Genomic DNA, 18,459 nt, shown 5'->3' on the forward strand with positions numbered 1-18,459 from the left:
CTGCGCCACCATGCTGCACTGCCCTGCGCTGTGCTATTAGAACCATTTGTCTTAACAACTAGAGCCACACATCGGTTTTCTCAACATTCCTTTGGTTAATTTGTGTCTATATTCGGTGTACACCAGCATCTGCAGTTCCTTCTGTAGATTGGTTACTTCACTTACCAACCAACGTAGTACTTTATTATTAGAAGCCCCGCCTGCTACACCATCAGGAGCTGCTTTACAGCGCTTGCAGCGCCGGGGACCCCGGTTCGATCCCGACTACGGGCGCTGTCTGTACACAGTTTATACGCTCTCCCCGCGACCGTGCATTTTTTCCTCTCCGAGATCTCTGGTTTCCTCCCACATTCCAAGGACGTACAGGTATGTAGGTTAATTGGCTTGGTGTGTGTGTGAAACTGTCCCTAGTGTGTGTAGAATACTGTTAATGTGCAAGGATCGCCGGTTGGTGCAGGCTCGGTGGGCCGAATGGCCTGTTTCCGCGCTGTATCTCTAAACTAAACTAATTAATCCCATCTACTTTCGATACAATGACAGAACTTCTCTTCTGGGCCACCTTATAATCCCCACTCCCCCATCCACTTTCACCTTATAACCATATATAACATATAACAATTACAGCACGGAAACAGGCCATCTCGACCCTTCTAGTCCATGCCGAACACGTATTCTCCCCTAGTCCCATACGCCTGCGTTCAGACCATAACCCTCCATACCTTTCCCATCCATATAACTATCCAATTTATTTTTAAATGATAAAAACGAACCTGCCTCCACCAGCTTCACTGGAACCTCATTCCACACAGCCACCACTCTCTGAGTAAAGAAGTTCCCCCTCATGTTACCCCTAAAATTCTGTCCCTTAATTCTCAAGTCATGTCCCCTTGTTTGAATCTTCCCTATTCTCAGTGGGAAAAGCTTATCCACGCCAACTCTGTACTCTCAGTGGGAAAAGCTTATCCACGTCAACTCTAACCTTATCTTAGAACTTGTTGTATCTCAGACGTTTTCCAATCAGCCAGTAGCCCATTGTTCATTCTGTTTCTCTCTCCGCAATAGTGCTTGATCTGCTGTGTATTTCCATAATAATGTACATATTTCTTTTTGTACATATTGAATTTCAATTCCCCCCACATGAACATCCGAGATCAAGAACCAGAATAATTAAAAAAGTGTAACTTAAATTCAACATATGGCAGTGCTTCAAAACAAATACTTCACCATCTGCAACAAATTCCAATTCCTATTGATGTGTTAATGTTAATGAAATATGCAATTATATATTATTTTCTAAGCTAAAATGTTCACTGGGTCAAAATATTCAGGTGGTCTTTGAATCTCCTACCTCTGCCCTACTTTTTACAGTCTACAAAATAAAAAAGTCATATAAAACTTTTCCTGAGGTGTGATGAAATATTGAAACTCAAGTTTGCAGCATTAAAAAAAAAAAGGCTTATTAAAGGGAATATTCTTTTTTAACTCTGCCTTTCAGAACTTGAAATATAATAAGAAATTAGAATCTTATTTTTTAGACCTACAGCACAGAAACAAGCCCTTCGGCCCACCAAATCCGTGCCGACCAGCGATCACCCCGTACTAGCACTATCCTGCACGCTAGGAACAATTTACAATTTATTCACCAAAGCAAATTAACCTACAAACCTGTAGGCAAGAATTGCATATGCTGGTTTAATTCGCAGGTGGACACAAAATGCTGGGGTAACTCAGCTGGGTACACCAAGCCAATTAGCCTACGTACAGGCAGCATCTCTGGAGAGAAGGAACGGGTGACGTTTCGGGTCGAGACCTTTCTTCAGACTGACAAACCTGTGCGTCTTTGCATTGTGGGAGGAAACCGGAGTCCTGAAGAAAACCCACGTGGTGACGGGGAGAACGTACAAAACTCCGTACAGGCAGCACCCGTAGTCAGGATCGGACCCGGGTCTCCGGCGCTGTACGGCAGCAACTCTACCGCTGCGCCACTCATTCACGGTGATACAAGAAACTGCAGAATCACTCGGAAGAAGGGTCCCGATCCAAAATGTCCCTGTCCATTCCCTCCCCAGATGCTGCCTGGCCTGCTGAGTTTCTCCAGCGCTTTGTATTTTGCAATTAGACTCATGGCAATCTTTTCAGAATGAGGTTTTGCTGTGGCCAGGGTTGGATGGGATATCTGAAAGGTGAAGAGTATGGACGGAAGGCAAATCGAGGGAATGGAAGAACGAATTCCTTATCAATTCCTCAGGACATTAAAGTTTATCTCATAAAAATAAATTTTTAATAAAAACACAGTTGGTATATCCTTTTTTGCGGAGTTTTGTGTTACAATAGAGCGATTGATTTTCCTTTCTTCTTTTTTTTCTTTTCTTTCTAGGGTCTTATTTCTTTTCTTTACTTCCTTCTCTAATTCCTTCCCTAAGGGGTTCTCTTCTCCCAACACTTTCCTGCACCTTCACGATTCTTGCTTACTTTCCTTACTTCTTTTATTTCTATCTTTTTTAAAGCTCAAAAAATGAAGTGGTACAACATAATGTAATAAGATATATGCGATGTATTAATGTGATTTACTGTACTGCTAATAAAATAAAAATAAAAAATAAAATGTTTTTTAAAAAGTTTATCTCATAACCACTGAATCACCTCTGGATTGTAACCACTTTAATTTGCACACACACAGTATGGATCCATAAGCGGAAAATGGAATCATTGACTAGATAATTTTAATTTTAATTTTCAAAAGATGTTGGTTGAGGGATGAATATTGCAGCATAAGAAAGTGCGTTTGCTCTTTAAGTGGTACCACTTTAATTTCCAAACATGCTCATACAAGTCCGCATCTCTGACATTGCAATAGTCCCTCGATATTACACCAAAATGTTGGACTTGGCACATAGATTACAAATTAAGACTAATAGTGAGGCTGTAATCTATCCCAACGGCATAAAATATAAATCTGAGGGTGGGACCCAACCAGAAAAGTCACATTCTCCAGAGATGCTGCCTGACCCACTCAGTTAATCCAGCATTTGGTGTTTTTTTGCTTAGTAAACCAGCATCTGCAGTTCCTTGTTACAACATAAAAAAAATGATATATTTGGCTCCCCTTTCTCCATGTACTTTGGTTTTGATTTCTTCAACTGCATCACCCTTCACTTCCTTTTATTTCAGTTCTTTATTGAGAGCTCAGGCTGGAAGTGAATTCTCGAACACATGTACATCCTTATCTTAACAAGCCTCTGGTGATCAAACATCTGCCTTCTAGGGCACAAGAGGTGTTTTTAGGCTAAACGTTTCTTACCTGAATAGCCACGTGTAACTGGTGATCATTTTGCTAAGATTAATCGTAGGTTATCCAATTTAAACTCTCCATGGAAACCAACCGTAAGACAAAAGGAATAGAGTGTTACTGTTTTCTGGTCTGTAATGCTGAGAAATGTAACCTTGCTCCATTGTTAATGCAGCATAGATTCCCATTAGTAATTGAAGAAACACTTAGATACAGCCCACGTGTATTGTGTGACACGATGGCAACAGACAATGAAGGTTTCAAGACAAATGAAGAAATATTTATTTTGGAAACATATGTATGCACTTATCTGTAATTATCCACAGAATATAGCAACACTGCAATACGTGCATATTGGTTTAAATGGAGGAAGCATATTTTGACTACTGATTTTGGCTTATCCCTGCTACCCATCTTGAATGAGGATATATCGTTGTTCAGTGATCTAGTATTTCATCTGTGGTCACCAAGGATTTAATCATTGCTGGCAGAGGCACATGGATATGCAGGGAATGGGAGGATATTTTAGTTTAGTTTAGAGATACAGTGCGGAACAAGCCCCTCGGCCCACCGATGCCGCACCAACCAGCCACCCCCGCACATTAACACTATCCTACACACAGTAGGGACAATTTAGATTTATACCCAGTCAATTAACCTACCAACCTGGACATCTTTGGACTGTGTAAGGAACCCAAAGTTCTCGGAGAAAACCCACGCAGGTCACAGGGAGAACGTACACACACCGTACAGCCAAGGACCCGTAGCCAGGATCGAACCTGGGTCTCTGGCACTGTAAGAGATGTAAGACAGCAACTCTACCGCTGGGCGCCACCGTACCGCCCGTTAGCCGTCAGGGATATGGATCACGTACAGGCAGCGGAAATTAATTTAACTCTGCATCATGTTCAACACAGACATTATCGGCTGAAGGGCCGGTTCCTGCACTGTACTGATGTACGTTCTATGTTCTTTTTTGAGGGGGATGCGTTCAAGTTCATATTTAATTCATCTGCTGAAGAACAGAATATCATTTAAGAAGGAGGTTAGAAAATGAGGCGTAGCTAAATATTTGGTGAGATAGTTGACAATATGAAATGAACCAAAAAATGAAGATATATATCAGTTCAGACACTGATACAGAAAGATAATCAGATATGGCAAGTACCTCGTGTAGAATGGAACTGCAGATGCTGGTTTAAACCAAAGAGAGACACTAAATGCTGGAGTAACTCAGCAGGACAGGCAGCATCTCTGGAGAGAAGGAATGGTTGTGACGTTTCGGGTCGAGACCCCTCTACAGACTGATATCAGAGGAGTGGGCGATATAGAAATAAAATGTAGTCGGAGACAGTAAGACTGGTGGGAAAACTGGGAAGGGGGAGGGGATGGAGAGAAAGTTAAAGCAAGGGCTACTTGAGGTTGACATTTCGGGTCGAGACCCTTCTTCAGACAGGCATATTGTCAATTGTCAGGATGGAACACATCAAGTGCTAAGAAGTGCAACAGGGTACCCATCCGAAGTCCGTCTTTCTATTACCCTCCACAGATATTCAATGGTGCTTTATTACTGCCTGACCTGTTGAGTTCCTCCAGCACACTGCTTTTTGCTAAAGGCAAATCGAGTTTATGGTCACATGTACAAGTACGTTCAGGAACAATGGAAATCTTGCTACCGCCAGCATGACTGACACATAGAATCAGACAGCTCACAAAACAAATTATACATTCATTATACAAGACATGGGAAAGAAAAGGGCTGTGCATAAAAAGACTTAAGAGCAGAAACACAATTAGAAAACAAGTCTATGGTAGTGCAAGAGGTGGTCCATAGTGTTCCGTTGTTGCGGTAGGGTTAGGATTGTGCAATAGGTCATAAGGAATAGGAGCTGAATAGGGTTGGGGTTGGGACCCATCTTCAGCTGGGAGCATCCAAACTCGAAATACCGTCTGTCCATTCCCTCCACAGATGCTGTCATAAGGTCATAATAGGAGTAGAATTAGGCTATTTGGCCCATGAAGTCGAACATCTTAAGTACCTGTACTAGTAGTGGTGAAGAAAAGAAATGCCCATGCAATGTGCAACCTGTACAACATTGCAAACAATTTTCCTTTCAAGAAGAATATATTGGCACTCTTCTGGATTTGTCACTTCAACAGCAACAGGTGTAGCCAAAGCCACCTGCTGAAGAATAGTCTTTTACACAGGGTTGGGGAATCGAGAACTAGGGAACAGAGGTTTAAGGTGAGAGGGTCAATATTTAATAGGAAACTAAGAGGCAACTTTGTTCACTCAGAGGGCGGTGGGTATATGGAACAGGCTTCCAGAGTAGCTAGTTAAGGCAAGTACTTATAACAGCATTTAAAAGGCACTTGGACAGATACATAGATAGGAAAGGTTTAGAGGTGATTTGGCCAAACACTGGCAAATGGGACTAATTTAGCATCTTGGTCGTGTCTGGATGAGTTGGGCCAAAGGGCTCTTTTCTGACTCTATGACTAAATCTGCAAGTTATATTAAAGTTATATTAAATCTGCAAGTTATATTATATTATATATTCAAATTATATTAAACCAGCACATGCAGCAGTTCAAGGTTGGCCACCATCATCTGCTCACAGCAACTAGAGATAGGCAATAAAATACTTGTCTTGCCATTGACATCTGAGAATTTGTTTAAAGAAATAATTTCCTCATGAAGTACTTAAGGAAAACACAGCGGTACAACGGTAGAGTTGGTGCCTCACAACGCCAGAGACCCGGGTTCGATCCTGACTACTGGTTACTGTCTGCATGGAGTTTGTACATCTTCCCGTGTTCTGCGTAGGTGACCCTCCAGGTGCTCCGGGTCCCTCCCACACACCACTGACGTGCAGGTTTGCAGGTGAAATTGGCGTGATAAAATTGTAAAATGTCCCTAGTGTGTGTAGGATAGTGTTAGTGTATGGTGAACGCTGGTCGGCCGAAGGGTCTGTTTCCACGCTGTATCTCTAAACTAAACTAAACTAAAGACTGTCAGTACAGCGTGTGGTCTCACAGTCGCCTAGTTTTATTTAATCATCTGCATGTTATCAGCTTCTCTGACTAAGTAACCAGTTCATTACAACCAGTCTGAATATAAACTAGCCAAAGACTGACTGATGCCTATCATCACAGAATTAACTTTCTATTAATGTAAGGTTTGTGAACCGGCAGAGAACTCGCAGCATATTTCAAAGTAAAATCAATTACATAGTTTATTGCGAAATGCAGAATTCCGGATGGAAATCCCACAAGAATTATTTAATGCACATTGACAAGTGAGAAGCTGAACCATGTTTTATTTACACACCTTTTCCATTAAGATGATGCATTTTTTTAAAAATCCCCAAAAGAACTGGCAGCATTTAAATGGACAGATATCATTAGATTAAACAATATTGCTGAGATTAATTTATGATAATTGAGGAATAATCTGAATTCTGATGATTGACAGGAATTACACTGTTGGCACCGACCTTGGAATGGTTTAATTACTCTCAGTTCAATTATTGAGAAGTAATCTCAATAAGTGAGCAACAGTAATAAAAATGGAAACAATTTTAAAACATGAACTCATACCTGAGTAAACCATTTAGCCTCCTGAGCTTGTTCCACTATCCAATTATAGCCTGGATGATCTGTATCTCCACTTAAGACTTGATGGTTTAGCAACTTTTATCCTTCAGATCAGTTCAGAATTATCATTAATTCATCTCAGCATTGTTGTTAGCTACCATTCAATATCTCAGCAACGTTTCTTCTCAGTCTGAGTCTGAAGAAGGGTCTTGACCCGAAATGTCACCCATCCCTTCCCTCCAGAGATGCTGCCTGTCCCGCTCAGTTACTCCAGCTTTTTGTGTCTATCTTCAGTGTAAACCAGCATTTGCAGTTCCTTCTGGAGGAACAGCATCTCATATTTCGCTGAGGTAGTTTACACCCCAGCGGTATGAACATTGACTTCACTAATTTCAGATAGTCCTTGCTTTCTCCCTCCTTCCCCTCCCCCTTCCCAGCTCTCTCTCGCCTACTGTCTCCGCCTCTTACTTTATTTTTCCCGCCTCCCCCCACCACCGACATCAGTCTGAAGAAAGGTCTCGATTCCTTCTCTCCATAGATGCTGCCTCGCCCGCTGAGTTCCTCCAGCATTTTTGTCTACCCTCGTATACATTAAGTCTGAAGAGGATTTCCCGGCCCGATGTCTCGCCTGCCCATTCCCTCCAGAGATGTTGCCCGACCCGCTGAGTTATAGTATAGTATAGTATAGTATAGTATAGTATAGTATAGTATAGTATATCTTTATTGTCATTTTCCTGAGTACTCACATATCCAGAGGAAACAAAAAAACGTTGCTCAACCAGTGTCCATTCAGTGTGCAGTAAAAAATAAATAGAAATAAAAATACATATATCATGAACAAATTAAACACTCTACTCTCTACTAAACATCAACAGGCGTTCCGACCGGCACCTCATGTTTTTCTGAAGATTTCAGTATCTCCAGAGGCTCAAAGTTTCTACTATTTAATTGTACCTGGGTGTATTCTGCGTCGTGTAGGATAGAGTGAAGAAAAATAATTTGGCATCACTGTTGCACTATCCTGCTCCATTATCCATAGGCAAGTACATTTTTGCAAAACGTGATTGCACGCAGTGGAAGCCTTTGTATATACAGAGTACTACAGAGGTAAAATAAGCTGTATGTCTGGAATTATTTATATCATTCATTCACTTGTCAGTATCTGGACATGGCTGGCTAGGCCAACATCTTTTGCCGACCATTAAAAAGATGCTGTGAGCTGCCACTCGCACTGTGGTAGAGTTGCTGCCTTACAGCACCAGAGACCCGGGTTCGATCCCAGCTCAGGGTGCTATGTGCACGGCCATGATGACATTGAATGGCTGGCTCAAAGGGCCGAATGGCCTTCCCCTGCACCTATTGTCTATTGAGATAATACCATTGAATTTACAAGGACAGGTGGTTAAACTTTCTCTTGTTGGAGAGTCATTGTCTGAATACTGCTTCAATCAGTTTCTGGATTGCTGTGAGTTTAGTTCAGCTTAGAGATACAGCATGGAAACAGGCCCTTCGGCCCACCGAGTTTGCGCCAACCAGCGATCCCCACATGCTCATACTATCCTACACACACTAGGGGCAATTTACAATTCTACAAGACAATTAGCCCACAGACCTGTACGTCTTTGGAGTGTGGGAGGAAACCAGAGCACTAAGGAAAAACACACGCGGTTATAGGGAGAATGTTCAAACTCTGTACAGACAGCATCCATAGTCAGGATTGACCACGGGTCTCTGGCGCTGTAAGCAGCAACTCCACCCTGCCGCCCAGCAGTGAGTGGAATAGAGCACAGTTTCATCATCAGCAGTCATAATGAAAGGATGAAGCTGAAGAGGTTTGGGCCTAGATACTGCAGCAACCCCCTGGTGTTAGAATGATTGGCCTCTGATAAACACAAACATGTTCTTCTGAGTGAGCTTTGGTTCCAACCACTGGAGCATCTGCCTTTTGATGATCGCAGGCTTCAGTTTTACCGCATTGCTTGGTGCTACACTTAATTAAATAACGCCTTGATGCCAAGGGAATTCACTCTGAAGTTAACTCTGCAATTTAGCTCCTTGATCCATACTTGGACCAAGGTACTAATGCGGTCTGGAGCACTATACTGTTGGAGAAAGGCTTTGAGGAACAGGTATCGACGTGAAAGTATAATGGAAGACAGCTTCCATCACTTTACTAAAGGGTTGACAGTAAATTGATCGGATTGTAATCAACCAATTTAGACTTGTCTTTGCTTTTTACGAACAGGTACCTGGGCTATTTTCCACTTTGTCGAGCGAATGCCCATGTGGCAACTCGATTGGATCAGTGTGGCTGGAGGCCGAGCCTATTCTGAAGTGCAGGTCCATATTGTTACAGATGGAATGCTTCCTGGTCCCAAAGCCGTTATCCTTACTGTTTCAATACAAGTTCTTTGTCAGTGGCAATCCTTTCAAGTGTAGTCATGTAGTCGTAAGGATAAACATACCATAATCTCATGCTCTCAGCCAATTTATTCATCTCAGGTGGAGTGAAACAAATTGAAGAAGTCTGAAGAAGTCTCAGCCCGAAACGTCACCCATTCCTTCTCTCCAGAGATGCTGCCTGTCCCGCTGAGTTACTCCAGCATTTTGTGTCCATCTTCGGTGTAAACCAACATCCGCAGTTCCTTCCTACACTAATCAATATTGACTGTTGCCTGTGTTAACTGTGCTGTGGCTTCACAAGGCTGACACTTTATCATTTAAGATGCTCTCAGCCTGACTAACAGTCCCATTAGAACATAGAACAGTCCAGTACAGCACAGAACAGGCCCTTTGGCCCGCAAGTCTGGGCTGAACACGATAAAGTAATCTCATCTGCCTGCACATGAGCCGTCCATTCCCTGCCTATCCATGTACCTATCTAAAAGCCTCTTAAATGCCACTATCATAGCAGCCTCCACCAGTGCTCCACTACTCCATCTAGTCTTTGACATTTCCACTCAGGGAAAAACACCGCCATTGTACAATGTTGCCTTCTGATAATTAAAGTCCACAACAAAACACTGGATAACTCATAGCCCACATCTCAAGACTCATTCATGATGAAATTCACCTTCACTCCCAAACCACCAGCTGGGTGAGGGACCTCTCCTGGATTTAACACCCCCCTGCAATGAGGGCCAAATGACATTCAGTCAATGGCGGCACGGTAGAGTTGCTGCCTCACGGCACCAGAGACCCGGGTTTGATCCTGACTACGGGTGCTCTCTGTATGGAGTTTGTACGTTCTCCCCGTGACCATGTAGGTTTTCTCCGGGTGATCTGGTTTCCTCCCACACTCCAAAGACATAGAGGTTTGTAGGTTAATTGGCTTCGGTAAAATTGTAAAATGGCCCTCATGCTAGTGAACGGGCTGATCACTGGTTGGTGTGGACTCAGTAGGCCAAAGAGCAAGTTTCCATGCTTTATGTCTAATCTACTGTATGTAGCTGCAGTCTACAACTGTAAATGCTGGTTTACATTGAAGATAGACACAAAACGCTGGAGTAAGTCTGCGGGTGTTAGATTAATCAGAATAGATCATTGTTGGCAAGAAGGTGATTTATTCTACATGTTCCTTTGTTCTCCACTTTGATTCCTGGTATTCACACCTTTCCCTTCTATATCTCTAGACTCCCTCTCTCCAGTCTGAAGAAGGGTCTCGACCCGAAACGTCACCCATTCCTTCTATCCAGCGACGCTGCCTGTTTTTGTGAGCATTTCTTTTGTGTGCAATCTTCAAGCACAACATTAAGGAGCAATTGGAATCGTATCAATGAACTGATGAATTGGAACACAGGAGATGGACACAAAATGCTGGAGGAACCCGCTGCAAGCTCGGCTTTGATTTGTACCTCTCCGCTCCCTGACTCTCCCTGATGAGGGGTCTCGACCCGAAACGTAACCTATTCCTTCCATCCAGAGCCAGTCCCGCTGAGTTTGTGCCTATCTTCTGTAGGAAGGAGGACATCATCTCCCAACCTACTCATCAGAACTTCGGTCCAGCCACTCCCACCCCAGCCCATGGGTCAAACCTCAGTGGAAGCGCAAATCATCCTCAATCCCGCGCGTTTAAGATTCACAGCAGCACGTTTTTATTTTGTTTCAACTGCCCGCGCGTATTTTGGCATGCGTAATATTACAGCGGTGGAATGAAAATTGGCTGGGCGGGGAGTTGCGGGGAGGGGCGGGGGACGGGACAAATTTGCATCTTCAAATATAAGTAACATTTCTTGCGGGATGAAATTTGTTTGCAAAGGAAAGCAATGACTATAGCATTATTTCCGACCCAGAGATTTGTACAGGAGTTCAGACTTCCACGGATTTTTTCGTCTGTGCGGCACCTCGGCCCTGCAGTGGCGACGTGGCCAGCAGAGGGCAGCTGCTGCCTTGTTTCTGACCGAGAAAGCAAGAGCCCAGGTGTTAAAATACTCAATAGTATTCCTTCAACAGCTCGGAGCACGCTGAGCCCACCCATCTATTCCACATTTAATCACACCGTGGAAAAAAAAAACGCCGTTTAAATGCTAGTGTGTGTGTGTTTTTTTGTTAAATAAAAGACTCATTGATTCTAGTGATGGGTGCGTGTGTGTATGCGTGAGAGAGAGGGAGAGGGGGGGGAGAGAGTGAGAGAGAGGGGAGGCGGAGTCTGGAACCTACTTTCGCTTTGACAGCGAGCAGAGAGGGAGAGAGAGGGTGGGAGAGAGATCGGGACAAACAGAAATCGGAGATGAGAAGAGGAGGAGGAGGGGGGTGGGGTAGGGGTGAGTAAAGAAATAGCTACAATCCGCGGCGTGAAATACCGAATGAAATTAACCGCCGCCTCTGGACTCTGAGACCTGCCAAGTTCAGGAGAAACGGGCGAGTCGAGGGAAGCAGAAGAAACTGCGGTAAGACCAGAAACATCAACTAAACCCCAGCTTTGATCTGAACTTGGTGCAAGGATTTAAAATAATCTTCAAATAGAATTGCTTAAATTGTCAGCTGAAATGTATCCTCCGGCGACATTGGAACTCGATACATTTTATGAGCGTGTTTGTTACATTGTACAATTTCCTGCACGGATACTTTTTTCTCCTCCCCCCCTCCCCTCCCCTGAGTTTGGAGGGTGGGTTGGGACACTGTGCCGACGACGTCTGTTTGGGATCGGTGTGTTTTTCGTGCTCTTAACTTCAATATTAATGGAATGTTTTCCAACTGCTGGGACGTATGGCGCCGCGCTGATTTTTTTTTTAATGTAGCAAGCGCGCAACTTTGTAAACAATATAAATAGCGGCTCGCGTGTGTACATTCACGAAGGCCAATGTCACCGGAGGAACACGTGCCAAAAAGACTGGGGAAAGTCTTCGGTGAATACTAGATGTTGACACTTCGGAGGTTGCGCGCCTCTTGCCGAATTCAAAGCCAAGACGTCGCTGCAGAAAAGCAGAGTTGGTCGTTGCGCCGCGGAACCAAGAGAAAACAAGTCTGACAGAGAGACTGTTGGCAAGAAATAGCTCAGGCCAACGCATCCTCCCCAAACCAGACACAGACATCTCTGCCTTTCGCATGCTGGCAGACGACGTCTTTAATTCCTCGTAGCATTTGCTCTTATATATATATATATTTTAAAGTGAACTCACTAATCTCCTGTGGCATTGCTCGTAGTGAGTTGGAGGAAGCAGAGAGAGACAGAGAGACATCGTTTCATCAGATGCAGAGAGTTTTTTGTTGTTACTCTTGTTAAGGAATATGGACGTGGTAACCTTGTATAATTACTGTACCAGCATGAGAACAATCAGAAACAACTTGCACATAAGCCGAGTTTTAAGGTCAATGGGAGTTCAGCAGAAAGTAATTGGGGTTTTATTTTTGTACTTAAAAATTCATGTTTGATTCACCGATGCCCCGATAGATGAACCATGATTAGCCATGTGTCAAGATTGTTAAGATATATTCCTTGCATGGAGCTGCATGTTGCAGAAGCATTTCACTAGTTTGAAATGCACTTGGACAGGTACATGGACAGGAAAGATTTAGAGGGATGTGGGACAAATGGGGGCAGGTGGGACAAGTGCAGATGGGGCACTGTGGTCGGCAGGGCATAATACGTTGGTAAGTTCTAGGAGTAGAATTAGGCCATTCGGCCCATCGTGTCTACTCCGCTATTCAATTATGATAATCTATCTTTCCCTCCCAACCCCATCCCCCGAGCACTTTTACTAATCAAGAATCTGCAAATCTCCGCCTCAAATATATCTATTGACTTGGCCTCCACCGCTGTGTGTGGCAATGAATTCCACCTTCTGACTAAATAAATTCCTCCTCATCTCCTTTCTCAGGCTACATCCTCTTATTCTGAGGCTGTGCCCTCTGGTCCTAGACTCTGCCACTGGTGAAAACGCCAGTGGCAAGTTGGGCCGAAGGTCCCGTTTCTGAGGTGACTCTAAAAAAGTGGAAGAGCAGGCAACGTGATTATTGGTGGAGAACGTTGTGTCAGTTATGGCCAGCCTAAATGTAGTATGCAGTGCCGGTTTCTGAGCTTGGGAAGCCACATCCAAAATGCCCCAGAGGTCTGGGGGAGAGCCAGGGAACTCCATGCACTCTGGGAGGAAGTCACCTCTTACAGAGGTGTATAAACCAGCAAAATGTCAATTGGAATTACAACATTGAGCGCTGTAAATCTCGCTGCCAACACACTGACAATTAACTTAGCACTTCTGAACAAACCGAACACCTCAGGGCAGCTGGCAAGAATATGAGCAAATACAATAATGATAAGCAGTCCAAATAATGTAACAAGGGTGGAATGAATTCGGAACAGTAAACAAAAGCCGAAGAAGAGCAGCAATCTGAAAATGATTCCAGAAAATGCTGAAGATAAGAGTTTAACATGATATGCTGAGGGTGAAATAGTAGCAATCAATGTGAAGGAAGGTCTCCACCCGAAACGTCACCCATCCATGTTTTCCAGGTGCTGCCTGACCCGCTGCATTACTCCAGGATTTTGTGCCTTTCTTTGGAAAAAAAGCTGTATCTGCAGTTACTTGTTATTGCATTCTGATGAAGGAACCTTGATATTGTTTCTTTTTTATCGTTTCATTTCTTCATCTGCAGAATATGACTAGCATTGTCAATTTCGATTCCTCGAAAGTGGTGTCTTTTCTTGAAAGTGGTGTCACGGTTAGATGGGGTGGTCAAAAAGGCTTTCGGCACATTGGCCTTTATCAGTATTGAGCGCATTTATAGAGTATTGAGTGTAGAAGTTGGGAGGTCATGTTGCAGCTATATAACAGTTTGCTGAGGCCACATTTAGAGTATTGTGTTCAGTTTTGGGCACCATGTCAAGCTGAAAAGAGTGCAGAGAAGATTTACGAGGATGTTGCCAGGACTCGAGGGCCTGAGCTACGGGGAAAGGTTGAGCAGGCTAGGACTCTAAGCCGTGGAGCGCAGGAGGTTGAGGGGTGATCTTATAGAGGTGTACAAAATCATGAGAGGAATAGATCGGGTAGACACACGGAGCCTCTTGCCCAGAGTAGCGGAATCGAGAACTAGAGGACATAGGTTTAATGTGAGATTGTGATGGAGAGACGTCTTGGGTGGATGAATGGCCTTCATTGAACATAGAACAAACGGTACAGTGCAGGACTAGATCCTTTGGCCCACAAGGTCTGAACTGAACATGTTACCAAGTTAAACTAATCTCCTCTACCTACACTTTATCAATATCCCGCTAATCCCTCCGTTCCAAGTCCATATTTAAAAGCATCTTCAATGCCACTATTGCATCTGCCTCTACCACCACCCATGGCAGCTCGCTCCAAGGTTCTGGTATGCTGGTATCTGTTCATCATTAGTTGTTCATAAATAAGTAAAATAACATTGTGATGTGCTATTAAAGTTGCCAGGGGTTAATGGGACGAAAAAGGTTGGGAACCCCTGATCTACCCCATCTGTGCCTCTGATAATTTGATAAACTCATGCCAACTCCCCTTAGCCTCTGGCACTTGAGACTAAACAATCCATTCAGAATGCTTACTTAAAATAATTCACTAAAGATACGGATTAAGTTCTCTATTATCGCTGGTCACATGGTCAGCCTTGTCGCTTCGATTAACAGCTTTAATCGTAATATAATAGCTAAATAGCGATAATAGAGAACTTTTAATCCGTATCTTTTCTGATTTATTTTCACAATTCACAATTTTTTTCTTCGGTCTGAAGAAGGGTCTCGACCCGAAACGACACCCATTCCTTCTCTCCACAGAATTGCTGCCTGTCCCACTGAGCTACTCCAGCATTTTGTGTCTTATCTTTGGTGTAAACCCTCATCTGCAGTTCCATCCTATACTTGGATTTAAGATGCTCTCTTGCGTTGACATAAGTACAAAATAATTCCCACGAGGAGTGCAACATTCACGGTGCAGGAAGTGTACGGTCAGTTATTTGTTTCTAGTTTGGCACAATCATTCTTGTAGCATGAATGGATGCAGCATCACCGCGCCAAAGACCCGGACTCGATCCTCATCTCAGATGCTGCCTGCGTGGAGTTTGCATGTACTGCCTGTGACTCCACATGTTTCCTCCGGGTGCCATCCAGATCCTAAAGATGTGCGGGTTTATAGGGTAGTTGACCTCGGTAAATTGCCACTTGCGTATAGGGAGTGGAAGGGAAGGTGGGAATAGCGTAGAACTAGTGTGCAGGAAGGAACCAGGGGGCAGATGCTGGTTTAAACCGAAGATCGGCACAAAAAGCTGGAGTAACTCAGCGGGACAGACCGTGTCTCTCTGGAGAAAAGGAATAGGTGGCATTTCAGGCCGTGACCCTTCTTTGGACTGGATGGGTGAACGAGTGTGAATGGGTGATCGATGGTTGGCCTGGACTTGGTGGGCCTGTTTGCATGCTCTATAAGTGCAGCTTCTCAGGAAAACATTGTAAGCAGCTACAGCATAGGGACAGTGTTTTTGTTATGGGTTGCATTTGATAATCTCTGGTCAAACTGCACTTGTAATTCAGTTGGAGCAAAAAATAAAATACAGATGCTGGAAATACAAAATAGTCAGAAAATGCAGGAAGTACACTGCAAGACAAGCAGGGTTGATGCTTCCACATCACTCCACACTGCCTACACACTCCTGGTCAGAACATGGATTTTTTTTTCTTCTCCGATGTGAGATTTTAATTCAAATTTCTATTCATCCCAATTTGTGTAACATTTATTATGGGAGATTCTAGATTTTTTACAGATTTTATTACAGTTTAAAAAAAACAAACTGAGTATTGTACTTAAAGATAGACACAAAATGCTAGAGTAACTCAGCGGGACAGCCGGCATCTCTGGAGAGAACGAATGGGCGACGCACTCGGGTCGAGACCCATCTTTGTTACTTACTTGCATTTAAAATATATTCTCTGATGTACGTAAAAGAAGAAAACCGAGTGCTTTTACTAATGAGATTTTCAAGAAAATAAGAAAAATGTGCTTTTTCCAAATCAGTAGAAAATAATTTGAAAATGTGGATTGGACATTAACCAGTTTCATTATTGATTTAGAAGTATGTAACCTCGGTGCCGACTAATTTAATATTTTCAATACTTCAAATATTTTACACAGTGCCCTGTAATGCCTTCACATTGAAAGCAAAATTTGATTTGAAGTGATATGGAAGGTGGCCATAAAGACACACAATCAGTGTGGGGAGGGGGGATGATATGGGAGGGGGGGGGGGGATGGGTATAGGGGGGGAGGGGATGATATGGGGGGAAGGGATGGTATTGGGGGGTGGGGGGAGGGAGGATGTGTGTTGCATTTTTTGTGAGCTGGATTAACATCCAGTGCCCAGTTTTATTAACCAGCGGGTAAGTAGATCTGTCGAATTCTAGTGGTTACAAGTAAGATTATCTGCTTCAATGATTCAGTGATACTTTATTGTCACGTGCACCTAAAAGTACAGTGAAATTCTTTGTCTTTGCATACACATCCAGTAAAATCATCCAGCAGAATTCACTGAGGCAGTACTCAAAGTGTCGCCACATTTCTGGTGCCGACTAAGTTTCAAAAGTTCTTACTCCAGTCTTATCTTCTCGCAGTGATGAACCAGGCCTGCCACTGAACATGGGCCCTTCTTTGTTCTCTGCGCCCCCCCCCCCCCCCCGCTTGGCCCCTCTTAGTTCCCCCCCCCCCCGGATCTGCCCCCAGCGGGTGTAGGATAGTGTTAACGTGCAGAGATCGCTGGTCGGCGCGGACTTGGTGGGCCGAAGGGCCTGTTTCCACGCTGTATCTCTAACCTAAACTAAACTAAAAGATAAGTAGTAGATTCAGCTTATGTTTGCGTTGATTTATTTTAGACAGGCATTGAATTCTTTAACGTGCCACTCCAGGAAGCAATAGTTTGTAAACTTTGAGCAGGAATGTTGTTGAATGCGGTTCACTGTAGAAATATGTGCTTATATCTAATCACATGACTGATTTCCCAGGGCACATCACAGAAATCTTAAAACCATGTAGCTGGTTACTTTATGCAAACCAATAGCTAATAACTCGCTATTTTACTCACACATCTGACTTACAGCGGGCGGTTATCATAATAAATATCATGATGGATACATGTACTTGGACAGGAACACCTAGAATTTAAGGTTTGTAAGGTTTGTGTCATCCTACATATGTAGAACTGTACAGAACAGGAACTGGCTCTTTGGCCTACAATGTCTGTGGTGAACACGATGCCAAGGTAAACATATCCACGTGCCTATCCAAAAGCCACTTAAATGCCACTATTGTATCTGCCTCCTCCGCCACCCCTGGTTGTATGTTCCAGGCATCTACCACTCACTACGTAACAAAAGTTGTCCCTTAAGGGCTAGTCTTTCGCGCGCCATTTACGCGACCTGGGTAGCACGTGGTTAGCGCGGTTAGGACGGGCGCATGGAGTTGCGTGGAGGAGTGTGGACTTCGTCCTGCACTAAATCTTCGCGCGCCACCGGCCTGTCACGTAACTGACGGCCAAAGTGGGACAGGCCCAAGACCCTGGCGCGACGCAATGTCTCACCTCCAACAGCAGCAGAAGCAAACGATCGTCAAACTCGGCCTGGGGCTCACGGCCGTTGCGGACCCGGATCCGCCCCCACTCCTATTCCCAGAGCGGGGCCAAGAAAATTGGAGACAGACACTAAATGCAAGAGTAACTCAGCGGGACCGGTAGCATCTCTGCGGAGAAGGAATGGGTGACGTTTCGGGTCAAGACCCTTCCTTCAGACTGAAGAAGTCTCGACCCGAAACATCATCCATTCCTTCTCTCCGGAGATGCTGCCGGTCTCGCTGAGTTACTCCAGCATTTTGTGTCCATCTTCAAATGACGTCACACGCTCCAGACGGCTGTGCGGGCGTTTAATGACGTGCGCAACTCTCGCGAGACCTCCGCGCGACCGTCAGCGCGACCGTCACTCCCGGCCTGTCGCGTGATTGATGGCCTAAGTGGGACAGACCCTTTACTTCTCTTTTAAACTTTCCTTCTCTGACCGTAAAGCTATGCCGTCTAGCCTTTAACATTTCCATCCAGGGAAACGGTTTTAACTGTCTATAACTCTCATA

At 44.0% G+C, this 18,459-nt stretch overlaps 1 protein-coding gene across 1 annotated transcript in view; it reads left to right on the plus strand.

Annotated features, from left to right (window-relative positions):
• Positions 1–11,628: 11,628 nt before the first annotated feature.
• The window catches only part of LOC129710183 (thyroid hormone receptor alpha), a 383,361-nt gene continuing 376,530 nt past the window's right edge, over positions 11,629–18,459 (plus strand). The window contains exon 1 of the mRNA XM_055656977.1: positions 11,629–11,775. The gene's annotated coding sequence lies outside the window, so the exon portion shown is untranslated. The remainder of the gene's footprint in view (positions 11,776–18,459) is intronic.

Source organism: Leucoraja erinacea, chromosome 27 (genome assembly GCF_028641065.1).
Source record: "Leucoraja erinacea ecotype New England chromosome 27, Leri_hhj_1, whole genome shotgun sequence".
NCBI classification, from domain to species: domain Eukaryota; kingdom Metazoa; phylum Chordata; class Chondrichthyes; order Rajiformes; family Rajidae; genus Leucoraja; species Leucoraja erinaceus.